At 45.5% G+C, this 8,466-nt stretch overlaps 1 pseudogene; it reads left to right on the top strand.

Annotated features, from left to right (window-relative positions):
• The first annotated feature begins 6,709 nt into the window (after nucleotides 1–6,709).
• LOC103091555 (prohibitin-like) overlaps nucleotides 6,710–8,466 on the top strand; it is a 5,187-nt pseudogene continuing 3,430 nt past the window's right edge.

Genomic DNA, 8,466 nt, shown 5'->3' on the forward strand with positions numbered 1-8,466 from the left:
ATGTCTCCAAAGTCACACATTCAGAACTGTCTCTGGCAGTTGAATATCACTAGAGAAGAGTAAAAGAGTAAATGTCCTTTGGATATTTTGTATGCAAAGATGGCTCTCCCCCAAATCCCAGTTTTTCAGCTCAGGATTATATTTGTAATCAAAAAAAAAAAAATCACTTGGCGCAGGAGGGAGAACTTTGTATGAAGCTGCCCTCTGTCTTTTTTACCCACTTGTAAATTTGGATTTACTTCTGTTTTATATAAGCTCTGTTAAGTTATGTTTACAGTATTTTGTATCGCTGTTTACAAATCTTGCATGGACTCCTGCCACCATGAAAGAAGAAAATCTTCGTGTCTTCAAAAATTAGGCAGGTAATCTTTGTACACTTCTGACAATTGCCCGAGCTTCGGCATAAATAATAGGCACACAAGAAGGTACTTACACAGTTATAGTCACCATCACCTGCTTAAGAATTGTCTTTTAGGTTTGTGTTTGTTTTTGTTACCATTTTGGTGCCAGGGTGCACAGAGGTGAAGGAGCACACACAGCCCTGAGGGCTTGGGACCTTGATCTGCGTGAGAGGTGCCCAACCCTGGGCGCTCAGCACTCCCTCCACTCCAAGTGGTACATCTCCTGAGGTTCCCACCGAACGGTGGCTTTCATCCCAAATATCTGGCCACCTCCACGGGGTGGTATACTCTCGTGTCAGTCTGGCTTTGATGCCTCTGATTGTGTAAGTAAGATGTTTTTCGTTAAAGGTATTCTTACTAGTTACAAGTGTTTTTGCACATGTGTTGGGGGCTTCATTTTTATTTTAATATATATTGATATCCTCCCTGCACAGGATTTTGTTTGTGGGGCAGGAATATCCTAAGTGGTAGCCTTCTGAGTAGCAGTGTGAGTTGACATTCAACTGCTTTTAACTATTCAGGCTACCTTTTATACTACACCTTGAAAACCAGAGTCTAAGTAACACTCTCCAAAAAGTTAATACTTTGATATTTTAAACATTTTATGTACCATACCAGAAAGAGTATGTTGCAGTTTGTTAGTTTGTTATGGGAGTAGTTTCACCTCATAATAGAAAGCTTAGTCTCAGTGACCTCTTGTTGAAAACTCATATTTATGTGTCTTATTCATCTTTTTCTGTTCTCTCAAATGTATGTCTCTTACATAACCTACTCGAAGAATGAAATTGTCACCACAGATAAGTCCTCATTAGCAAGGAATCTGTCTGCTCAAGTCTACTCCCAGTTTGACCCTTGGATGTAAGAGCCAAGTCATTACATGTCAAATTCAATTTTTCTGCCTTAAGAATGAATGTTCTACATAAACTATTGGCTGCAGTGTATAAATTATCCAAGGCAGTGACTTCAGCTTTATATATATACATCTCGTTAGTTTTAAAATCATCTACTTTTATTTAAACTTCTAGATTGGATTGTTTGCTTTTGCTCTTTGTAAGGATACATATCTTTCAGTACACTACATTTTTAACTTTTCCATAAGCTGATTTTGAGTCATTTTATCAAATTAAGCACACCCTGTTCATAAGGAAAATAAACCTTGGGTTTGACCTGAGGAAAATGAAGCCACTTAACCTAATTTATGCTTTTGACTGTTCTGTTGCTGGAGAGGAAAGCTTTTACAAATTATTCTCAGTTCTTTTTGGGGGGGCGGGCAGAGCACTTGTTTTAAGAGATGTGACAGAAAGGAATCTATGATCTTTATGAAAAGTTGACCTGATTCAGGTCTAAAAGGGAGATTTAGAATAAAATGCGAAGACTCTTGACAGTGAATCAGTTCACTCAAAGAAGAGTCCTATCACTAAAACCCAGGTTAGTGAAAAATGTTTGATGCCATTCGCTTGGGATTTTTTGTTTTTAATAATGTGGTGGATTCCAGTTTTTTCTAATCCATTCAAATAGACATGAGTTTAAATCTGTGCTACAGACACACGTGAAGGAGTGGCCATTATTTAGGCACTTCTTGGCGAGTAGCCAAGAGCCTTCCACCTTTGCTTATCCAGAATCCAGTGCCTCAGCACACAAATGATTTTGTTATTTTGTTGTATTGACTTTCATCTGCAGCATTTGGAGTTTAAAAATAGTGTTAAGGTCCTAGTAAAAATAAATAATGGCCCTGAGGTCAATTATCATGGAACCACCAGATAAAATTCTGGACGTGAGATTGCTTGCAGTCTAATGGTACTTGAGGTTGAGAAATAAAGAAATGTCTTTATCTTAGAAAATCTCATTTAAATCAGTTTGTCCACTACAGTTCAAAATTGAGGGTGAATTCAATTAACTAGCATTTCACCAGCTTTCCCTTGCCCTTGGAGGAAAAGAATCTTGTTCTCAACCTGATCTCTGTTAAGAAAAATCCTATATAAAAAATCCAGTCATTAAGATACATGTGATATGATGGCATCAGATATTCTCTTCGTAGTTGTAACCAAGTGAAACCCATTTCTCATTGTGGGTTGGACAGTAATATAGTGTTAAGAGGATCAGAAGCTGCTGGTTTCTACTGTTTGTTTTCAGTGCCCTTGGGTTTTGTTTTTTCTTTCTTTCAACCCTAGGAAAGGGGCATCAGCTTTGGAAAGTGTGGCCTGTGGAATGGTAGAAGGCAGTGGTACAGCAGTAAAGAGAGCCTCCACTTTATGCCTGAAATCCAGCCCACTATTGTTCTGACCCACGGCAATAGTGCAAGTTACCTTCACCAGCATTTGTACATAGCAGGGAATTCTGGTTTTCACCAATTGATAGCATTGTGTGTATGAGGAGATTCAACCCTACAGGCAGCTGCGGGACTCTATATCCATGGCTTCTTTCCATCACAAAACGGGTAGAAACTCATTCACTGCTTCAGGGTTCTAATCTGTGTGTCTTCTAATGGGTCCATTTCTATAAGATACTCTGTAATTTTGATACATGCTGTATTTTCTTTCAGTGACTAAGTTTAAAAGGCTTGGGTTTTGTCCAGCAAGCTGGCCATACTGCCATTGTACCCCTTTCCTTCAGTATGGTTTAGAGTGCAACTCAGTCATTAGACTTTCATTGTCTGCTCAGTCAGTACACATCTTCACTGTTTGAAAGGTGTTACAGCTGTTCAAGAATCTTCATGAACCTGAGGATAATTTCTTGTGAAGTTGAATGCAAATGTACTGTCATTCATAGTGTTTATATATTAAAAAAAAAAAAATACCAGGAATCTTCACTTTTGCTACCTTGATATAGCATTGGGCTATCATGTTAACAACATTGAAATACATCAATTTATTAAAAAATACTTTTATAAGAAATGTTTTATAGTGCTTTTTGACCTCCAGAAGACTGCAAATGTTATATATTTGTGTTGGGGAGGGGTACTTTTGTTTGATATTTTTTTATTTTTATACAGTTTTAAAGGTTACACTCCATTTACAGTTATCACAGAATATTGGCTTTATTCCCTGTGTTGTACAGTAGGTCCTTGTAGTCTGTCTCACACCCAATAGGGAGATTATTTTTGAAACCCAAGAATCCCATCTGCTCTGCAGAAATGTAGTCTGCCCTTCTCCATCATACATTTCTCTTGTATTTGCATGTACATTTACTCCCATGTATTCCCCTCGAGCTCAGGTCCACCGGCCAAGTCCTTAACTGTCAGAGAGCATAACCACACCTGCTCCCAGGCAGCGGTGCCAGCCCCAGCTTCTGGGGGATGGAGACAAGGCCGGGAAGGGAGAACATGCCCTCTTCTCTCTGCCAGGAGCGCAGGGGAGAGACCTGCAGGGGAATTGCCCCCACTGCTCGTGCACACACACTCCCCATCTAGAAGCATCAAGCAAGCAGGCGCCTGGGTGACTGCGCACCTTGTTTTTTACAAACCTAGTCTGCTTTGCACCTCCAACCTGACCCTTACCCCGTCTCCATTGGCCTTTTGGTACCTAGCCAAGTAATATTTCCTTCCACAAACTCAAAAGACCTCTCGGATTAAGTATTAAAAAATAGGGCTTCCCTGGTGGTGCAGTGGTTGAGAGTTCGCCTGCCGATACAGGGGACGTGGGTTCGTGCCCCGGTCCGGGAAGATCCCACATGCCGCGGAGCAGCTGGGCCCGTGAGCCATGGCCGCTGAGCCTGCGCGTCCGGAGCCTGTGCTCCGCAACGGGAGAGGCCACAACAGTAAGAGGCCCGCGTACCATAAAATTAATAATATAATAATAATAATAATAATGGAGGGGCTTCCCTGGTGGCGCAGTGGTTAAGAATCTGCCTGTCAATGCAGGGGACACGGGTTTGAGCCCGGGTCCGGGAAGATCCCACATGCCGTGGAACAACTAAGCCCAAGCACCACAACTACTGAGCCTGTGCTCTAGAGCTCGCGAGCGACATCTATTGAAGCCCGCGTGCAGCAGCGAAGATCCAACGCAGCCGAAAATAAATAAGTAAAAATAAATTAATTTTAAAAAATAATAATGGAGGTCATTTGTGGTCTGTCAATGCCTGTCCACTCTCTGCTAAGTAGGAATGGTCTACAACTCATTTGTTCTCAAGGACAGGAGCCGAAGGGGAATTTTTCCCCCAGTCTACATAGGTTTTTGATAGACTATAACAAGTTGATCACCAACTCAAATCTGGTAAAGCAACTGGTTTTACCTGTAGAAAGGATACCAAATACACTGAGGGACAATGGTTTTTTCTTTCCCATTATTATCTGTTCCTGAAGTTCTTATCACCCAGATACGGACCTTGTTCTAAGTGTGCAGAAGTCCACGCTAATAAAGATGAGTGGCTCCAATGCTCTGCATTCCAAGAGGTAGATTAGAGGCAGGCAGCTACTTATTTCCTTATGGATTCTAAACCCAGAGAACTGCTGAGCCCTCTCAAGCTTGTCCCTTTGATCCTTTCCACAAAAGGAAAATCCTCCCAAAGAGGATCATACCTTGTTCCTACACTGGGAAGTGTGAAGACTTCATCTTGTCAAGGCCAAGGGACAAGCTAAGGTTAAGCGGGGCCTCCTCTCAATCCCAACTCGGTGAGGGAGGCATTCATTTCCAAAGGCTAGATGGGCGCACCTGTGCCCTGCAGCCCTGCCCTCACTGGGAAGGCTTTGTGGACCCAGTAAAGAATGTACCACCCCCGGGCTGTTGAGGAGTGGCGTAGAGCCGTCTACATTGATCTCCCTGACCCCGGGACCCCTTCACTCAGGAAGAATTGCCTGGTTCTACAAAACACTCATGGCCTTCGTGGGCCTCAGTTAGGGGAGCCATTGACCGCCAGGCTGTATCCTTCACACCCCTAACTCCCAGTGATTAGTGGGATTTAGTGCCTGGGCAACCTTCAGGTACTTCTGAAGCTGCAGCCATGCAGAGGAAGCCACAGGCCTCACCAGGCTGTCCTTAAAGCCTTGCAGGCAGGTGGACTCAGGGATAAAGTTACCAAAGTCACTAAGCCAGACTCCACAGAGGGAGGGTGGGAGGCCTGCTCTACTCATTCCACACTGGAAAAGGAATATGCATTGGACAGGGCAGTGAAAAAATTAGACAAGGAAAAGCCATTCGGTCTACCTAGGACCCTCAGTCTTGGTGGCCAGTAATTATCCACCCAAATAGGGACTGGGATTTTCAGATTACAAAACGGAAAAAAGAAAAGCTAAGGGGAGCTAGGGCAGCCAACTTGGCCCTAATCAAAGATAGAAGAAGACTCCTGTACCTTCCTCTTCCACTGGCATCAATGAGTGGGCACCACAGAGCTGCCCTCGCAGGCAGCTGACACACCACAGAAGGCCAGTATGCCCACGAATACGAAAAGGTGTCATGCTGAGTCTGGAAAGGCAGTGGGTTTTGTGAACAAGACAAAGGGGAAAGAGAAGTCCTCCTACAGTGCCCCTGCTGTGTGCTCCTTGGGCTATTCATTTAATTATCACAACAGCCTATGACGTTATTCCTGCTTTACGCCAAAGGAGTTGAGTGGTTAGTAGCCCAAGAACGCACAGACAGCATAAGGAAAACCCATATTTGAACCTAGCCAGTTGCAAGGCTTCTACTCTTTCCACCTAAGTACACTGCTTTCCCGCAGTGGAGAACTCGGGTCCAGTCCAGACCCACTGAGTCAGAATCAGCATATTAACAAAACCTCCAGGCAATTCACGTGTACATTAAGGGTTCAGAAGCACTGCTCTAGCCCATAGGACTCTATTCTGCATGGTTCCAGCCTACTCTGCCCATAGAAATCAGAATTTCCTGGATGAGGTGACTCTGTCAGGCAGCCTGGACTCCTGAATGTCTGAAGGACCTGGTAGCTGAATCTTCAAAATTCAATAGAGGTGTGGTAGGACTTTCTGAATTCTTCCTGGGTTTGACCAAATCCATATAAATTATTCAAGGAGTACTCTAATAAATGTGACAGGTAAACTTGAACCCTCTGGAGTTACTTCAAGGAATGGTTACCTAGAAGTCCGTGACCCGTGCACTAAGGATTCTGGACCATAGTTTGAACTGATTATCCACCTTCCTGTGAGAGACCGCCAAGGCTACACCCATCACGCGGCCATCCCTGCTGTTTTACTTTAGATCACCAGAAGTATCCGTGCCCAAATCCTCATCCCCAGCTACTCTGGGCATGCTCTCATTTGGCCAGCTCTCTCTCTCATCCTTACTGGCCCCCCTTCCAATGTACCCTCTGGAACTCCCCGTCTGTGACAGGGAAATGCCCAATAGCCTCCACTTTTTCAAATGCTTCTTGATGTCTCTGCTTTATGTGAAACGCAGCCGGCCCCTGTGGTGCTCTCTCCCTCGGGGTATGTGCCCTCGATCTCCCATGCTTCTTTGCTTCCAAACCTCCGGCTCCACTGCAACCGTGCTACCGAGTTCTACCAGCTGCTGCCTCATGGCTCTCCTCTGCTCTCCCTCGCCTCCTCTGTCTTCCTCTCCACCTTCTTCCTGTCATCAGTGACTCTGCGTTCATGCAGGTGACCCATCCAATACCGCAAGCCCAGCGTTTCTCAGCTGAGGCTCTATTGCCATCAGGGTAGGACGATCCTTTGTGCTAGACAGTCCCGCCCATTATAAGACATGTGGCATCTCTACACTCTGTCCAACAATTACCAGCATTTTACCCGCTCCACAGTCATGGCCACCTTAAGCATCCCCACACACATTGCCCCCAGGAGGTAGGCAGCCCTATCTTGGCTTGAGAACTACCGACACTGTCTCAGGCTCCTGATCTCCTCACTTGCACCAGGCACGCCAACCTTGGACTTGTCATCACCAGTAACTGCGCCTCTGCTAAAATCTTCATTTCAAGTAATCTCTGACCACTAACTTCCCAGCTCCCCTGAGTACCCCACACGCTGAGACAAGTCTTTGACCTCATTAAGATCCCAAAGCCACTGAATGCAGCACTGGTTTTACTAATATTACTCCCTCCCCCATCTTTCATTTTTCTTCTCACTCAGCCTAAATTCCACGGTCAGTAATTAAACTGTTTCCATCTCAGGATCCTCCACTTCTGTGCCCTTTTCTCGCTTCATCTCATGGCCTGGCAAACCCAGCCCTGTTCAGACCCAGACCTCTCTGTGCCTGGTCCTCTGAATGTTGCTAGGGTGAACTCACACGACTGGGCTGACCAGTTCTATCTTAATGTTCCCGTCTCTCAGCACCACACGCGGTTTCCTGCAGGTCCCTTGTAAGCCTGCTCGCTGCTCTCCTGGATGACACTTCAGACTCTATCTCTTCGAACCTCCCACGCGTTCCCCACACGCATTTCAGTTGAGAACCTCTCTTTATGCTTCATTGAAAACACAGACAATTTAGGCAGTTGACCTCTGTGATGGGAGAAAATACCCAGTTCTCCTTCCCTTGTGTGTCTCCCTTACTGTCACACAGAACACTTCACTTGGGACACTTCATCACCAGATGTGTGGGGATTTTCCCTACACCAAGCAATTCTACACTTCACTTGGGACACTTCATCACCAGATGTGTGGGGATTTTCCCTACCCCAAGCAATTCTCCACGACACCAGCTGGTTGGCCTACAACTTAATTCTGACACTATCTACCTGGACATGACATCAGATCCCACAGGTTAAGCGCTCAGTCCCACAAGACTGCCCCCCACTTCAGATGCCAATCGCTAGTAGTACGGCCCCAGGTTACCCACAATTTCTGTCCAGCTTGGGTACAAATCAGAGGGTCCCAGGTTTGAGTCTGATTTGCTAGAGAGGCTCACAGAACTCAGGGCAACGCTTCCATTTAACAGTTTATTAAAGGATATCATAAAAAAAAAATACAAGTGGGGCTCCCCTGGTGGCGCAGTGGTTGAGAGTCCCCCTGCCGATGCAGGGGGCGCGGGTTCGTGCCCCGGTCCGGGAGGATCCCCCGTGCCGCGGAGCGGCTGGTCCCATGAGCCATGGCCGCTGGGCCTGCGCGTCCGGAGCCTGTGCTCCGCAGCGGGAGAGGCTACAACAGTGAGAGGCCCGCGTACCCAAA

The sequence above is a fragment of the Lipotes vexillifer genome, unplaced genomic scaffold, assembly GCF_000442215.2.
Source record: "Lipotes vexillifer unplaced genomic scaffold, Lipotes_vexillifer_v1.1 scaffold1591, whole genome shotgun sequence".
Classification (NCBI taxonomy): Eukaryota; Metazoa; Chordata; class Mammalia; order Artiodactyla; family Lipotidae; genus Lipotes; species Lipotes vexillifer.